We start from the raw sequence: 15,656 nt of genomic DNA, 5'->3' as shown, positions 1-15,656 counted from the left end.
GCTTGGCAATGCATAGGCTAAATCATATTTTGAAGGAGCATGTTAATTTACCTTGAATTTTACAAGCAGCATTTACCTGAATTTCTCTTCCTTTTCTTGAGTGAACAGTACTTATGGATTGTCTGTCTTTGTCTCTCGAAACATTTACTATATTGAAGTCCTATATTTCTGTCACTTGCATTGAAAAAAAAGATCAACAAGCAGATGAGCTCTGAATGAGATCATCTAAATGTGATATTATTGAAATTGAGGGGAAAATGTGAGCCAGTTAACAGTTCAATATTTTAATGTACTAAACACACAGGCACACGCACACATAATGCTAGAAGAATAAAATGTAACCAAATGTATTTTTAAGCCAGACAAGAGCCAATAGATTTTTACATTATATTATTAAAGAGAACAATATCCAAGTTTGGGATTTTAAGTAGCATTTAATAAGAAAATTAATGTACATCCACAAGGTACATCCAATTCATTAATGACTTAGATTTTATGACTTTCTCTAGCAATTATTACCATCCTACCATCCAACAGACACTTTAAGATTGAATTGATTTTCCAAACCTCTTGGGAAAAGCCTAAATTAAGCCAGTGCTTATTAAGTGCCTGATCTCTATCTAGCATTATTCTAGATGCAATGGAAATGATAAGAGAGGTAGAATAAATTCCTACCCTCAAGAAGCTTATAAGCTAATTAAAGAGACAAAAAAATCTATTTCAAACATTTACTAAGTATTTATGTACAAGTCATTGAGGATATAAAGACAAAACAAAGAATTATTTATCTCTTTGTAAACTGTGATTTGACTCTAGTTCATTCCAGATCCCCATTTTTGGATCTGGGATTTCTTCTTTTTTAACAGTTCATAGCAGTTTTTAATTTAACAGGGATGCCATGAAAATGCACAGAATTTGGAAATGAAGTGTCCTGTGTGAAGAACTACAAGACCAGTCTCATTAAATCACAGAGTACATGGGGGTGACTGGAAAGGAAGAAGGGAGGAATATTATGAAGGGCTCTGAACACTAGAAAATTTTATATTTGATCCTTAAGGTGAGAGGGGATTACTACAGTTTATTGAGTAGGAAAACAACATGATCAGACTTGCACCTTGGAAAGAGTAATTTGACAAATGAATAAGTGGACTGCAATGGGAAAGAAACTTTAAAAAGAGAGATAACCAGTGAATTATGGTCCAGGTTTGAGATAATGAGAGTCTACACCCAGTTGATAGCAGTGTCTAAGAGAGAAGAGGGTATATTCAAGAGATGTTACAATTGTAAAATTAACAAGATTTGGCAGAGAATTGAGAGAGAATGAGGACTCAAGCATGACACCTAAGTTTTAAGCTTGGGTAACTGGGAGGAGGGTATTACCCTCATAGTATTAAGGAAATTCAGAGGTAGGGACAGGTTTTAGAGCAGAGATAATGGGTTCAATTTTGGACATGTTGAGTTTGATACATCTATAGGATATCTAGCTTGATATGTCTAATAGGAAGATTAAAATTTGGCAGCTAGAAGAGAAATTAGGGCTGGATAGGTAAATCTGAGAATAATCAGCCTAGAAGTGATAATTGAATCCATGACAACTGATGTGATAATCATATGAAATAGTATAGAGAGAGAAAAGAGTCAAGACAGACACCTAATATTATCAAACGTGACCTGGATGAAGATTCAGCAAAGCAGATTGAAAAAAGTGACCAGATAGGTAGGAAAAAGACAAGAAAAGAGTAACAGAAACTTAACAATAAGAGAGTTTTCAAGGAGATGGCAGTGATTGACAGTATCCGTGACTATAAAGGCAGTCAAGAAGAATTAGAATTGAGAATAGATTGTTAGATTTGCCAATTAAGCATCATTCATAACTTCGGAGAAAACAGTTTCAGTTGTACAAAGCAGACATAAATTGGATTGTAGAAAGTTGAGAAGAAGAAAGTAAGTGGAAGCCTCCACAATTGACAGCCTTCCCAAGGGAGGAGAGAAATGGGTCAATAACTAGCAGAGAAGGAAGAATCAAATGAGGAAGTTTTAATTATAAAGTAGACACAGGCATATTTGTTGCCAGCAGGGAAATGCTGAAGGAGAAAGAAATAAGACTTATATAATACTTAATATTGCCAGACACTGTGCTGAGGGTTGCTTGTTTTGTTGGGTTTTTACAAATATTATCTCATTTGATTCTCACAACTTACCCTGCAAGGTAAGTACTGTTGATATCTCCTTTTTATAGTTGAAGAAATTGAAGCAAATAAAGTTTAAGTCACTTTCCTGGGACAAGTTAATAAGTGTCTGAGGTTGGATTTGAATTTTAAGTTTTCCTGATTCTAGACTCAGCACTCTATCCTCTGCACCACCTACTTGCTTCTATAGAAATCAATCAATCAATAGGCAAAGATGGAAGAAAAACGAGAGAGTAGAGATGAGAGTGACCAATCTGCTGAAGAAGATGTGAGGTAATGAGATCACTTATGCATGTAGAGGACTTTGCTTCTGCAGGGAGAAGAGCCATATTTTCATGTGAGACAGGAGTGAAAGAAAAGATAATGGCAGAAAGCATATGAGTGATGTGAAATGAAGAGGAAGGGATAAGGGGGAGCCCTCAGGGAATAATGTCAATTTTTTTGTGAATTATGAGGCAATATTCTCATCTGAGAAGGTGATGGGAAGGAGATTCATGGGAGGCTTGAGGAAGAGTGAAAAAGTTTTGAAAAACTACTGAGCGAAGATATTGAATGAATTAGGAAGATATAAAACAATTTTTAACTGCAGTAAGTATTCAGTGCAGATTGTTTATTTATCAATTTATTATAGACAGCACAGTTTCATGGTTTTCTCCAACTTCATTAATAAAGATATTAGACTTAAATATCTTATCCCTTAAGGTTAGCTAAATTACCTGAGTCAGGAATGCAATGGTGATAAGCAGGAGAACTGGAATTTTAAAACCAAACCCATTACAGGCTGGCTTAATTCTGAGTTAAATTCAGAGGCAGAGAAGCTTTCATGTAAATTGGAGAGAGATGGTGGAAATATCTAAATTTGAGGCTTATCAGGGTAAAATTGGCAATAGGATAAGTGTGCAAGGGACTTGAGAGAAAAAGATAATGTAGAGTTGAACTGATTTATGAAGGGACCAATATTGATTAAGGAAGAGATATTGATTAAGGCCAATGGAGGAATAACAGCCTGGGTAAAAAACTAAGGAGCTGAGTTATTGGACGTCATGGTGAGAAAAAAGAAGAATGTTTGAAGTTGCTAAGGAGAGGGAGTTATGGAAAGACAACAGATCATGATAAAATAAGGAAATTTCATAGTTCATGAATACCGAAATGCAACATTTATGGATGATGGCAAAAACAAGGTAATGATCAACTCTATATGTAGTTGAGATAGAGTGGAGAACAGGTAATGATAAAATAGTATATTACTGACATTAAATAAAAAAGTAAACCAAGGAGTGTTTAAGGAGCATACAATTTGTCAATAAAAGGGTTAATGGATCTATCTCTGATTATAAACTTCAAATAAAAGGCTAGCTCCCCTTTTATAGGTGTTGGGAAGAACAAAACAAAGAATAGAATAGAATAGATAACATCATGGGATTGAAGAAAACAAGATTAATTATCCCTGAGGTACAGGGAGCATTACTATTGGTTAGAAGTTTGGTAATAAAAAGCTAGTAATGACTCTCTTCTTCCCTCCTGAGACTAAGAAGTGTTCATTGTTTGAGTTCAGTTGCAAAATAATAGTCCAGACTTTAGACAGCAAACCAGATTTCCTTGAAGAATACCTCAGTGATGTAAAGGTATTAGACCCAAGTATCTTGTCCCTTAAGGTTAGTTGAATTACTTGAGTCAGGAATATAGTAGTAATAAGCAGGAGAGCTAGAATTTTAAAATCAAACCTATTACAGGTCATCTTAATTCTGAGTTAAATTCAGAGACAAAGAAGCATGACTTAAGCAGTTAAATGACAAAATCAATTATAAATAGGATCAATAAATAAATGATACAGAATCAATTTTAATCATTTCATTAATGAGATAAAGAATTGTTAGGTTGGAGCATTTGAGAAATTATCAATCTTTTAAGTTGAATAGGAGACTAAGAATTGGGGAGGAGAGAAAAACTGAGAGCTAGTCACTGATCTTGAGGAAAGAACAGGAGGGTACTGGAGGTTAGTAAATTGTTACCAGAATTTTGATAATCTGGTAGATATGGATTGGTGCTTGGTGGAGTAGCAATTACTGATGTGCTGTATTACTGAGTGATGGTAATAGGAGACCCTAGAAGTAGCAATGAAGAGTAAAGAGTATTTCACACCTTCCACCTCAACCAGAATAAATGAATAAAACCAGCGAATGCTAGAAAGGGTGGCCAGAGAAGCTGTGTCATCAAGAGCTGGCCCCACTCCTATCTCCAGAACTCTGCTCCCTCATACATGACTCTGGGAAACCCTTTATCAATTTATGTTGCTCTGGCTTTGAAGAAAGACTAAACAAAAAGGCCCAACACAAAAATCCAGCTGTGAAAACTCTTTGAAACTAAATCATATATACCCATGAGCATACACACATATACAGAGAGAGAGAGAGAGAGAGAGAGAGAGAGAGAGAGAGAGAGAGAGAGAGAAAGGAAGGAAGGGAGGAAGAGAGGAAGAGAGGAAGGAAGGAAGGGGGAAAGGGAAGGAGGGAGAGGTGGTCACAAAATTAAATCAGAGGTTTGTACTTTTAAAGGAACCTATACATTAAGATCATTAAGAAGTGTCCCTGAAAAGTGAAATAAATATGAATTATGCAAAATTGCCAACTAGGCTTTAACATCCCAACCAGCTACAAGACAATTTTCAATTTGGAGCTGGTTGGAAGACATTACAGTAAATTCAAATATATAAGACAAATAGCTGTTCTCCAATAGATCAAAGAATATGTACACATAGTTAAAAAAAAAATTTCAAACTATTAACAACCATTTAAAAGACTGTTCCAAGTCACTAATACTAAGAGCAATTCAGATCAAAATAACCTGGGTTTCACCTCACAGCCAGAAAATTGTGAAGATGACAACAAGTGGGAATCAATCTATGTTGGACAGGCTGCCAAAAACAGAAACATTAATAATACACTGTTAGTGAAACTGTGAAATGGTCCAATCATTCTAGAAAGCAATTTGAAATGATGCTACGAAAGTAACAAAGATGTCTTCTACAATTCAGTGACCCAGAGATACCAGTACTAGACAGATATAGCTCAAAGCAAGGTCAAAGCAGAAAGGTCTCATAAACAACAAAGTATTTGTAGCGATTTTTTTTTTTTTTTGTGATAGCAAAGACCAGGAAACAAAGTAAATGTCTATTGATTGGTGAATAGCTTAAAACTGTGATCAATGAATATAATAAATTATTTATGTACCATAAAAAGGAAGAACTGTGAGAAACTTAGAAATGTGTGGGAAGAAATATAAATTGATACTAAATAAAGTAAGCAAATAATCATTGACTACAACAATTTAAATGGAATGAACACTACAAAAACAAAAAAGATAGCATATTGCTGAAGGAGAGGGAAAAAAAAAATATGCTTTCTTTCCTTCAGTGGAGGAGGGGTGCCTAGGGCATTGAATATGGCATATGCTATCTGATTCAGCTAATTTGTTGATTAGCTTTGACTAACTTACTTTTTTGTTGTTCTTGTTGCAATGGATGACAATCTGGAAAGGGAAGGGTTGAGATGTATTGGAAATAAAGGTAACATGAAATTAAAGATATCAATACAATAAAAATTAACCAAAAAAATCCCACTTAATATGCAGAAAAGAAGTTCAAGATGGAAGCAAACAATTTTCCTAGATCCTACTGAAAAGAACATGAAAATTTGTATTAAATAGAAAATTAAGTTTAGATATATGGCAACTATAGATGTTGATTTAAACAAATTTCTTTTTTAAAAAAATCTTTGCTCTACATTTCAACACTTTAATGACTCTGTGATCTTATAAATATAAGGACTTCCTCCAGCAATAAATCTTATAATCAATTCATGTTTACCTATCTTATGTGACATTTCTCTATATCCTCCCATGAACTTGCCAAAAGAGGTTCAGGGATAGGAAGATAGTTATGTTTCATAGAAACATAGATTGAGAATTAAAAGAATATTTGATTTCCTTAATTATAATTCCTTCATTTTATAGATGAGGACACTGAATCCCTAAGAAGTTAAAAGTCTTTCCAATGATATACATCCAGTTTTTGTGACTCTACATCTTCATGGCTTCATGTTTAGTTATACACTATACAATATAATATTGATAATATTGAATAATATTGATACACTATACAATATAATATTATTGTATAATATGATATACAATATAATATTGATAATATTGGCATTCTTTAAAGATGGCAATAAATCATGAAAGCTATCAATTTGTTATCCTTCATTATCACTTTGTGACTAGCCCCTTTTAAAAAAAAAAGTTCTGATGACATCTTTAAAACTACTCTAGTATAAAGGTGTTATATGGCGCCCATGATTATTACTAACAATCTCTTGATTCCTCTTTGGATAGCCTACAGCTTCAACTCTTTGGAAAATGTAGTTAGTACAAAGTCACCCAAAGCCTTACAACATTACCCATGCATCATCTTTGCCCTATTTATTCATTAAACAAAGCAAGAAAAGACAGAGTTAGAAAATGCATTCCAGCTTCAGAACTTTCCATTTTCTCCTAATTATTCAATCTAACTCTATTTATTCTCCATCAACAATAGAACTCCAACACGCAATACAGAAATCCTAGAATGCTATCCAATGAATTAGAAAAAAAAGTGGGGGAAGGCATTTTCTCAACTTTGGCTTTTCTTTTAATTATTGGGGTTCATTGCTTTGTTTTGGGGGGGTTCTCAATTGGGAGTAATTTGGTTGGCTCTCTGTTCAATGGATACATTTTCAAAACTCTTCTGACTAATAATATTGAATCCCACTACTATTTGTGGACTGAAATTAGTCTTGTTATATATTATTTTGTAACAAAATATTTTTTGTAACAAAAAATTTTTTTATAGAAGTAAAGCCCATGTGAACTCTGCTGACTGACAAAGAGATAGGTAGGTTTGAGAGGTGATTCTTAAGAAAGAAGCCTTTTATATATATTGAAATGTCACCTCCCTTTCAAATGAAATATTTCTGTTGTCTGCCTTGCATTAAAAGTCTGTAAAGTAACCAATTCAATGAAGTCTTATGTTTGCAAAGATTGAATATGGAAGGGGAAAAAGGATAGTACCCTGCTCTCACAACTAAACAAATCAAAGTCAGCAGTCAAGTGGATCTGTGAGATTAATTGACCTAATATTATTTAGTATGTAATGTGCCCAGGATTAAAGATCAGGTCACTTGACTCCAGGTACAATGCTTTTTTCCCCCACTATATCACTCCCTTTTCTACATCTTCTCATTCCTTCTTTGAGCACTTATTGTATGACAAACACTACAAATCACAATGTTCCATTCTTCTCTAAAACAATAAGAAAAGGGCCTGGATGGAGTGCTAATTGTGGCTTTGGTATTCCAGTATGGTCCACATTCCATGAATCATCATCAAACTGAGCTAGTCTTAACAATCCCTTGAAATAAAGTCAGGTTATTGAAATTGATCTAATAAGTTCCATGTAAAGATTTAAGTACTCTTATGTAATTTCACTCTATTATAGGCCATTATAGTAATACATAGGCCTCTTATTTCAATTTTTATAGCACTCATTTTCCTAAGGACCTGCTTGATGGATAAAAATGAAAGACTGTTGATAAAATTATTTCAACCTGACCTGATTTGAAAAGCATTTATGCAGACCTCAGCTATAGAAGTATATCAAATGTGATTTTTCACTTGATTTTGTATTCCTAAAAGATGTTTTCAATTCAATTCAGTTAGCTGTATAGTTATTGATCAATCAGTCAATGAGTATTTATTTTTTGTCTACTACATACCAAGCATTTTTAGGATTTGGCAATACAAAACTTAAGAAGTTCACATTCTACTGTGTAAAATTTAATATTGCATTATTATACATTGTTATATTGGAATAGAGGCAGCTAGGGGCTGTGGGCAGAAATCAGGAAGACTTGATTTTAAGGTCCACCTTTAACCCACACTGGTTTTGTGATCCTGGGTAAGACATTTAATAGTGTCCTAAGGAGTTCTATAAAAGAGAAGGGACTGATTTCCATTGATAGAAGATGCCAACAGAATCAGGCTTCTAGTCTTTCTTCTCTATGTTATTTCTTGAAATATATTTAGCTTTACTGGATTTTTTAGAGTGTTTATGAGTATGTGAATAAGTATAACTAGAAATCCTTTTATATATGTGTGTGTGTGTGTATGTATACAGCCTTTTCTCCATTTAAAATCTCATCAAAATTGAATCCTTATCTAAATCAATTCTAGTTTTCCCCATTTCTATTCTACCTTACTTACTCCTTCCTCTGTATCCTCTGTAGCATTTTCATATCCTCAAATCTCTTCCACTTAAATTCTTTCCATTATGTCTCTTCTCACCATCTTTAGACATATTGACCAGCTGGCAAAGGGTGGGTCTAAAGGCAAATTCTCTCATTACAAAGCCCTTTCTCTAAGCTTGTTTGGACCAGGGAACATGACACTGGAGCTTTCAGCTCATTATGCGCCCATCCCAGAGTAAAGTTCTAGGAAGAACCTCTTAAACAAAGCTAAAATTGGACAATGTGTAGAGTCTCCTCAAGTAGATTCAACAAGGTCTCCACTGTCCAGTATACACATTAGATAGATCAAGTATAGGACAGCTATTTTCTTTTCTTCTACTACAAAAGAAGTTTTTAATTATTTTGTGGCCAGTCCTGGACATTATCATTTAAGAAAGGGAAAGGAAAGGAACAAGCATTTATTATACAGCTACTACATTCCAGGTATAGTTAGGTACTTTACAAATGTCATCTCATTTGCTCCTCACAACAACCCTGGGATAGAGATGCTAGTGTTTACTTTATAGTTGGAGAAATTGAGGATACAGAGGAAGGATTAAGTAGTGACTTGCCTAGAGTCACATAGCTAGTAAATCTCTGAGGTCAATTTTGAACTCAGTTCTTTCTCACTCTGGGCTAAGGGTTTTATCCACTGTGCATTTAGCTGCCTCTAGAAGAAGGACATTGAGAAACTAGAAAGCATACAGAGGAATAAGTACAATCAGTATTGTAAAGGATCTCAATTTCAACCAAATGAGAAATAGTTGAAGGAATACCCTTCAGAGAAGTCATGATAACTTTCTTCAAACATTTGTATTGCTGTTTCATGGAGGAGCAATTAAGTCTGTTCTGTTGGGCCTACCAGGCAGAAGCAGGAGCAATGCTTAAATTTTGCAAAGAAACAAATTTATTTTTGATAATCAGGAAATATGTTCTATCAATTTGTGACCCATCAAACAAATTATTCTTTTTTAAATATTATAACTTTTTATTGACAGAACCCATACCTGGGTAATTTTTTTACAACATTATCCCTTGCACTCACTTCTGTTCTGACTTTTCCCCTCTCTCCCTTCACCCCCTCCCCCAGATAGCAAGCAAGAATGTGCTTCTTCAATAAGAAATGAGCTCTCATCAGTTGGAGAATGGATGAACAAGTTATGGTGAATGAATACAAAGATTATTATTGTTCTATAAGAAATGATGAGTAGGCTGATTTCAGAAAAGCCTGGAAAAACTTGCATGAACTGATGTTAAGTGAAGTGAGCAGAACCAAGAAAACATTAGACACTGCAACAAGATTATGAGATGATCAACTGTGATGGACTTGGCTCTTTTCAACAATGAGGTGATTTAAGTCAGTTCCAGTAGTTTTGTGATAGCAAGTGTCATCTACGTCCAGAGAGAGAATTATGGAGAGTGAATGTGGCTCAAAGCATAATATTTTCACTTGTTGTTATATGTTTGCTTGTATTTTTTCCTGTCTTGTTTTTTCCCTTTTGATATGATTTTTCTCATCAACATAAATATGGAAATATGTTTAGAAGAATTGTACCTGTTTAACCTGTGTCAGATTGCTTACTGTTTTGAGGATGGGGGAGAGAGAAAGAAAAATTTGGAATACAATGTTTCGCAAAGGTGAATGTTGAAAACTATCTTTGTATGTATTTGAAAAAAATACTATAAAAAATAAGGAATAGGGTCCATCCTTTGGAGATATTATAAAGGCTAGCTGACCAATTTTTGGCCATGAGATGCTCTTTCTCTCATGTGAATAATAGAACCAGGAATAGGAAATCTTTTTTGCTCTCTAATATTAGTTCTAGGCCCTCCTTTTGAATCTCATAGCTTCATGCAGCAATCTCCCCTTCTTTTTAGTTTATATCATCTGATTACATCCCCCTTGTGCAAGTCATTACTTGCTATCATTTTCAATCAAAGCTTTTTAATCTTCAAAAGATATTCATGGATAATTTTTCAACATTAACCCTCGCAAAACCTTGTGTTCCAATTTTCCCTCCTTACCCCCACCCCCTCTCCTAGATGGCAAGTAATCCAATATATATTAAACAGGGTAAATATATATGTTAAATTCAATATTTGCATATATATTTATACAATTAACTGTGTTTGTTATCATTAACCCTTCTATCTCAATGACTTCTGTCAGTCAATAAGCATTTATTAAGCACCTAAGCTTAAAAGGGTCAAAGTCTCCCACTGCCTGCAGACCATCTTCAGTCATTTTGCTCTTTATCTGGCCACTGGACCCAGATAGCTCTGGAGGAGAAAATGAGCCTTCCCTGACTACAATTAAGCCAATGTGACTAGTTATAGAGTGCAAAAAAAAAAAAAAGTTAAGGGTAAGAAGCTAGAAATGAAGAAAGGGGTGAGCTCATGAAAAGATTTGAATAACAATTTGATTCTGGAGGTAATAAAAAGCTTCTAGAGCTCACTAAGCAAGAAGGTATCATGGTCCCATCCATCCTTTGGATAAATCCTCTTAGAAATTAATTGGAGGATGGATTGGAATGGGAGAAACTTGAGGCAAGGAAACAAACCAGAAGGCTATTATGAGTAGTCTAGGTAAGTAGTGATGAGGGTCTGAACTAGGGGTATGGCTGAGTGGAGGGAAGGAAACATATATGCACGATAACATGGAGATAGAACTGAAAACAGTCAACAATGCAGGGGATATGTGGGATGGACAAGAGAGAGTAGTCATGGCTGACAGCCAGAGTGATTACAAGAATGGTGGTATCCTTATCAGTAATGGGGAAGTTTAAAAGAGAAAAGGACTTAATGAGGAAAAAGAGACCAGTGAATACTGCTCTAAAACAGGTGAATTTAAAAGACTGTCTACTCCAAGATGCCATAAAGGGAATTTTTTATGTATGACTATAGCCCAGGAAAGTTTAGGGCTGAATATGTAGAACTGAGAATCATCTATAGAGGGACAAAGTCATTGGAACTGGTGAGATCTCCAAATGATACAGCACAGGAGAAGAGAAGTCCCAGGAAAGAACCTTGCAGATATGGATAAATATAGATAGTATAGATATGGATATAATATTGATAAATAGATAGATAGATAATATACATAAAGAGCAAGGAAAGGAGTTAGTGAAGTGGTTGGATATATTAAAAGAAGACTTGGAGAAAGTATAATATCTCAGAAGAGAAGATCATCAACATTATCCAATGAGCAGGATTCAAGAGGATTGGGAATACTAAAATGGCCATTGATCTTTTCAGAAGTTCAGCTAGTTCAGAATCCAAGAACTTCAGTATTGGAAGGGAACTCAGCAGCTACTTAGTTCAGCTAATAACTGGACAGAGCTCTATGACAGCATCCTTATTGTCTCCAGGATAAAATACAAATTCTAGTTGGTTTGTAAAGCTCTTTGTAATTTGGTTACAACCTATCTTTCCGGTATGATTGGACATCACCTCCCTATTTCCCTTTACCCCATTCCCTTTCCCTATAACATAATCAACCTTATTAATCTATTTACTGTTCCAGTACACAGTATTCTATATCTCGTCTCCTTGACTTTCAAAAGCTATTTCCCATACCTGACATGCCTTCTCTCCTCATTTCTGCCTTTTGGAATATCTCCAAGTTTTCTGATTAAATGCCACCTCTTCAAAGAGCTTTTCCAAGGCTTAATGTCCACCAAGATTCACTTTGGATTTTTTATAAATTTTGTGTTTACTAATCTGTGATCATTTTATATTCTCTACCTCCCAATAGAGTGTACACTCTTTAAGGATTGTCTCCATTTTATATTTGAAGGCTCAGTGCCTAGCACAGTGCCTTTATTTATTAACTGATGGATCAATCCCCTCAGTATCATATAAAGCACTATATATATATATATATATATATATATATATATATGCCAATTTTAAGTTACATCCTTGATAGCTTCAGTACTTATGTTAGGCAAGCCCTTTTCAGAACTGCCTTTGCTACATACTTGACCTTCAACTCTCACCTGTGGCTCCAAGGATCTATAACATGCTCAGCAGTCATGCCCTGATAAAACCATCTTGTCAGATGGCTAAACCAGGATGAGATAGCCAACAGGCCTCAGTCTGTTGGTGAGTTGGGAAGCTGTTTATCCCAAGCATGTGAAGCAGAATGGAAAGAGAACATTTTATCCCAATGTCATGAAGGTGGCTGAAGAAGATGCTATGGAGGGGCTTAGAGCTTGATCAGCTACCAAAAACATCAAGGTCATCCATTGCTTCTGGGCCCACCACTAATGTTCTTGACTTTTATCCTCCAACTGGACTTTGATGACTGAGGAAGAGAGAGTAAGACTAAGGCCTTGCGCAATTCTGCCTCACTTAAATCCAATTCACAGTAACTCAAGATGTCACCATGGTGCAAGTCCTCTTCGAAAATAAAAGACAAAAACTCACGTTAGTTACCCTTTTATCATTCTGCCCTCCTTTCTTCCTTAATTCCTATAACTTTAATTTGAATTCTGTCTCAGTCATTCATAGGAGTATTTTAGACAAAGTATTTTAGAACTTGCTTTCTTCAGAACCATTTCAGCTCCATTATTTGTTGCTGAAATTATCCCACTTCATTCTTTCTGAATCTGCTTTTTGGTACTTTAAGATCCTAGGATCACAAAATAAACAGACAGATAGACAGATAGATAGATAGATAGATAGATAGATAGATAGATAGATAGATAGATATTTACATATATACAAAGAAACAGAGAGACACAGGAGACAGAAAAAGAGAAAGACAGGGAAGAGAGAGACAGAGACAGACAGAAAGACAGAGAGAGAGAAAGAGAGAGAGGAGAAACAAAAACAGAAATAGAGAGACAACAACAGAGAAAAAGAGAGACAGAGACAGACAGAGAAAGAGAGAAAGAGAGAGAGAGAGAGAGAGAGAGAGAGAGAGAGAGAGAGAAAGAGAAAGAGAGAGAGAGAGAAAGGGAGAGAGAGAGAGAGAAAGAGAGAGAGAGAGAGAGAGAGAGAGAGAGAGAGAGAGAGAATATCCAGGGTCACCTCCAAACCCAGACTAAGTATAAAAAAGAGGATTTTAGTAGTTTCTGGAATAAACTGTTTTGTTTTCCATCCTAATTTCAACTGCAAGTGCTGTCTTCATCAAACAGCTGGGCCTATTCCCTCTTCCTATCTTCCCTGGAGTAGTGCCAAGATTAGATTTTTATTCCCTGAAATGGCAGGTTTATAGAATCACACTCATTCATCAATTGAGTGGCAGTTGAAGACATGGCTCTACTTCTAATCTTAAATTTGCTCTGTGCTGTTTTTCTAATTCAAGGTATTTACATTTAAATATGTAGGAATAAGGATCTGTGAATTCATTTGTCTAGGACAGCAGTTCTCAAATTTAGGGATTTCAGATCCCTTTAAAATTTGAAAACTGTTGAGGACCCCAAAGAGTTTTTGTTTATGTGAGTTATAGCTATCAATATTTATCATACTAGAAATGAAAACTAACATTTTAAAAATTTAAGCATCAATTTATTTAAAATAGCAATAATAAACTCATTGCATAACAGAACATATTTTATGAAAATTAACTATATTTTTCAAAGCAAAAATAATTAGTTAGACAAGTGGCATTATTTTAAATATTTTTGCAAATCTCTTTAATGTTTGAGTTAATAGATGATATTGCATTCTCATATCTGCTTTGACTTTTAATCTATTGAGATATATTGTTTTGGTCTAAGTAAATGGAAAAAAAAGCTGATCTCATACAAAAATGCAACCAGAAAATGGAGGCAAATATTAATGAGCAAATTATTTATTATTATTGTTATGAAAATAGCTTTTACCTGAAAGACTCACTTCTTGGAAGTAAATTCACAGACCACACTTTGAGAACCTCTAGCACAGAGCATTTTTCAAGAAAGAAAAACTCTTTACCACTTCAGGTCAGTATCTTCCCTGCAAATTATAGTCTTAGACAATCTTCTAGAGATCAAGGTACTTGCCCAATGTTATACAACCAGTAAGATCAGAGATAGGAATTGAATTCAGATCTTCCTGACTGTAAGCCAGTTCTCTAGCTATAATATGTAATTCAAAATAGTTTAATAGTATTGGAAAAACACTATTAAGATGATCATAGTAAAGAGATTAGAGAGTCAATTCTAATGCCAGAGGACTTGGATTTAAATCCTATTTCTGATGCTTGTGCTCAGACTTTGGGTGTCAGTTTCCTCATCTGTAAAATAAAGAGACTAAAAGAGATGGGCTCTCAGGTCCTTCTAGCTCTAAATATTTAATTCAATGACCTCTCTCAATTTATCTGTAAAATGAGGACTAGTTAAACTAGAAAGTCTTTGAGCTCTAGAATTATGATCCCAAATAACTCTCCTAAAAAAGATTAGGGGAAGAGGAGAGACTGAGAATTTATTTTTCCAGAGTGATTTTTCTTGAGTTATCTGAAATAATTGATTTTTCACAGTTGCTTCTTTCAATTAAATGTACACACTGGCAATTGTAAAAAGGGTGAAAATGACACATGGAAAAAAGCTGGATGTCATCCAGACCTCCATGGAACAATCATTCAGTTTTACTGCACCATAACAAGCCTATCAGCACTCTGGAAGTTTCTAGGATTTTCATCCCTTCAGTTGGCCAATTCAGTCAATTGGTTTTGGAGCTATTTTTCCCCATTAAATTCTAAATTACTTAAACTCTGCTTTTTTTGATAAGGTCCACATTTGGGATTTAGTATCTAGGCCCAGATTATTGCCACATCACTGGCTAATTCCTCTTCCTATCTTGAATCAAACTAATTGTTTAGTATCATATAAAATAGGCAAGTATTGGTCTGCCTGATTTTTTCAGCTAGAAATTTGGCAGGACAAGTCTCATGACCAGATTAAGCAATCAGTTGTGTAGTATATTAAAAAAAAAAAAAAAAAAACCTATTTCCTACTCCAAAATATGCACATACACATACACACAGAAATTCACTCCATTTTTTAAGGCAGTTAAGTGGACATAAAGTGAAATGGAATCAAAGCTTCAATGCTAGCAACATGTTTTAGTTTACTTTTCTTAAATTAATGAAAAACTATTTTTCTCCTTTCCTCCATTTGGAGGAAACCTCAGAAGGTTCATCTCAGACTATTGTTTCCTC

The sequence above is a fragment of the Antechinus flavipes genome, chromosome 1, assembly GCF_016432865.1.
Source record: "Antechinus flavipes isolate AdamAnt ecotype Samford, QLD, Australia chromosome 1, AdamAnt_v2, whole genome shotgun sequence".
Classification (NCBI taxonomy): Eukaryota; Metazoa; Chordata; class Mammalia; order Dasyuromorphia; family Dasyuridae; genus Antechinus; species Antechinus flavipes.
The sequence above is the reverse complement of the archived record's forward strand: the minus strand, read 5'-3'. Positions refer to the sequence as shown.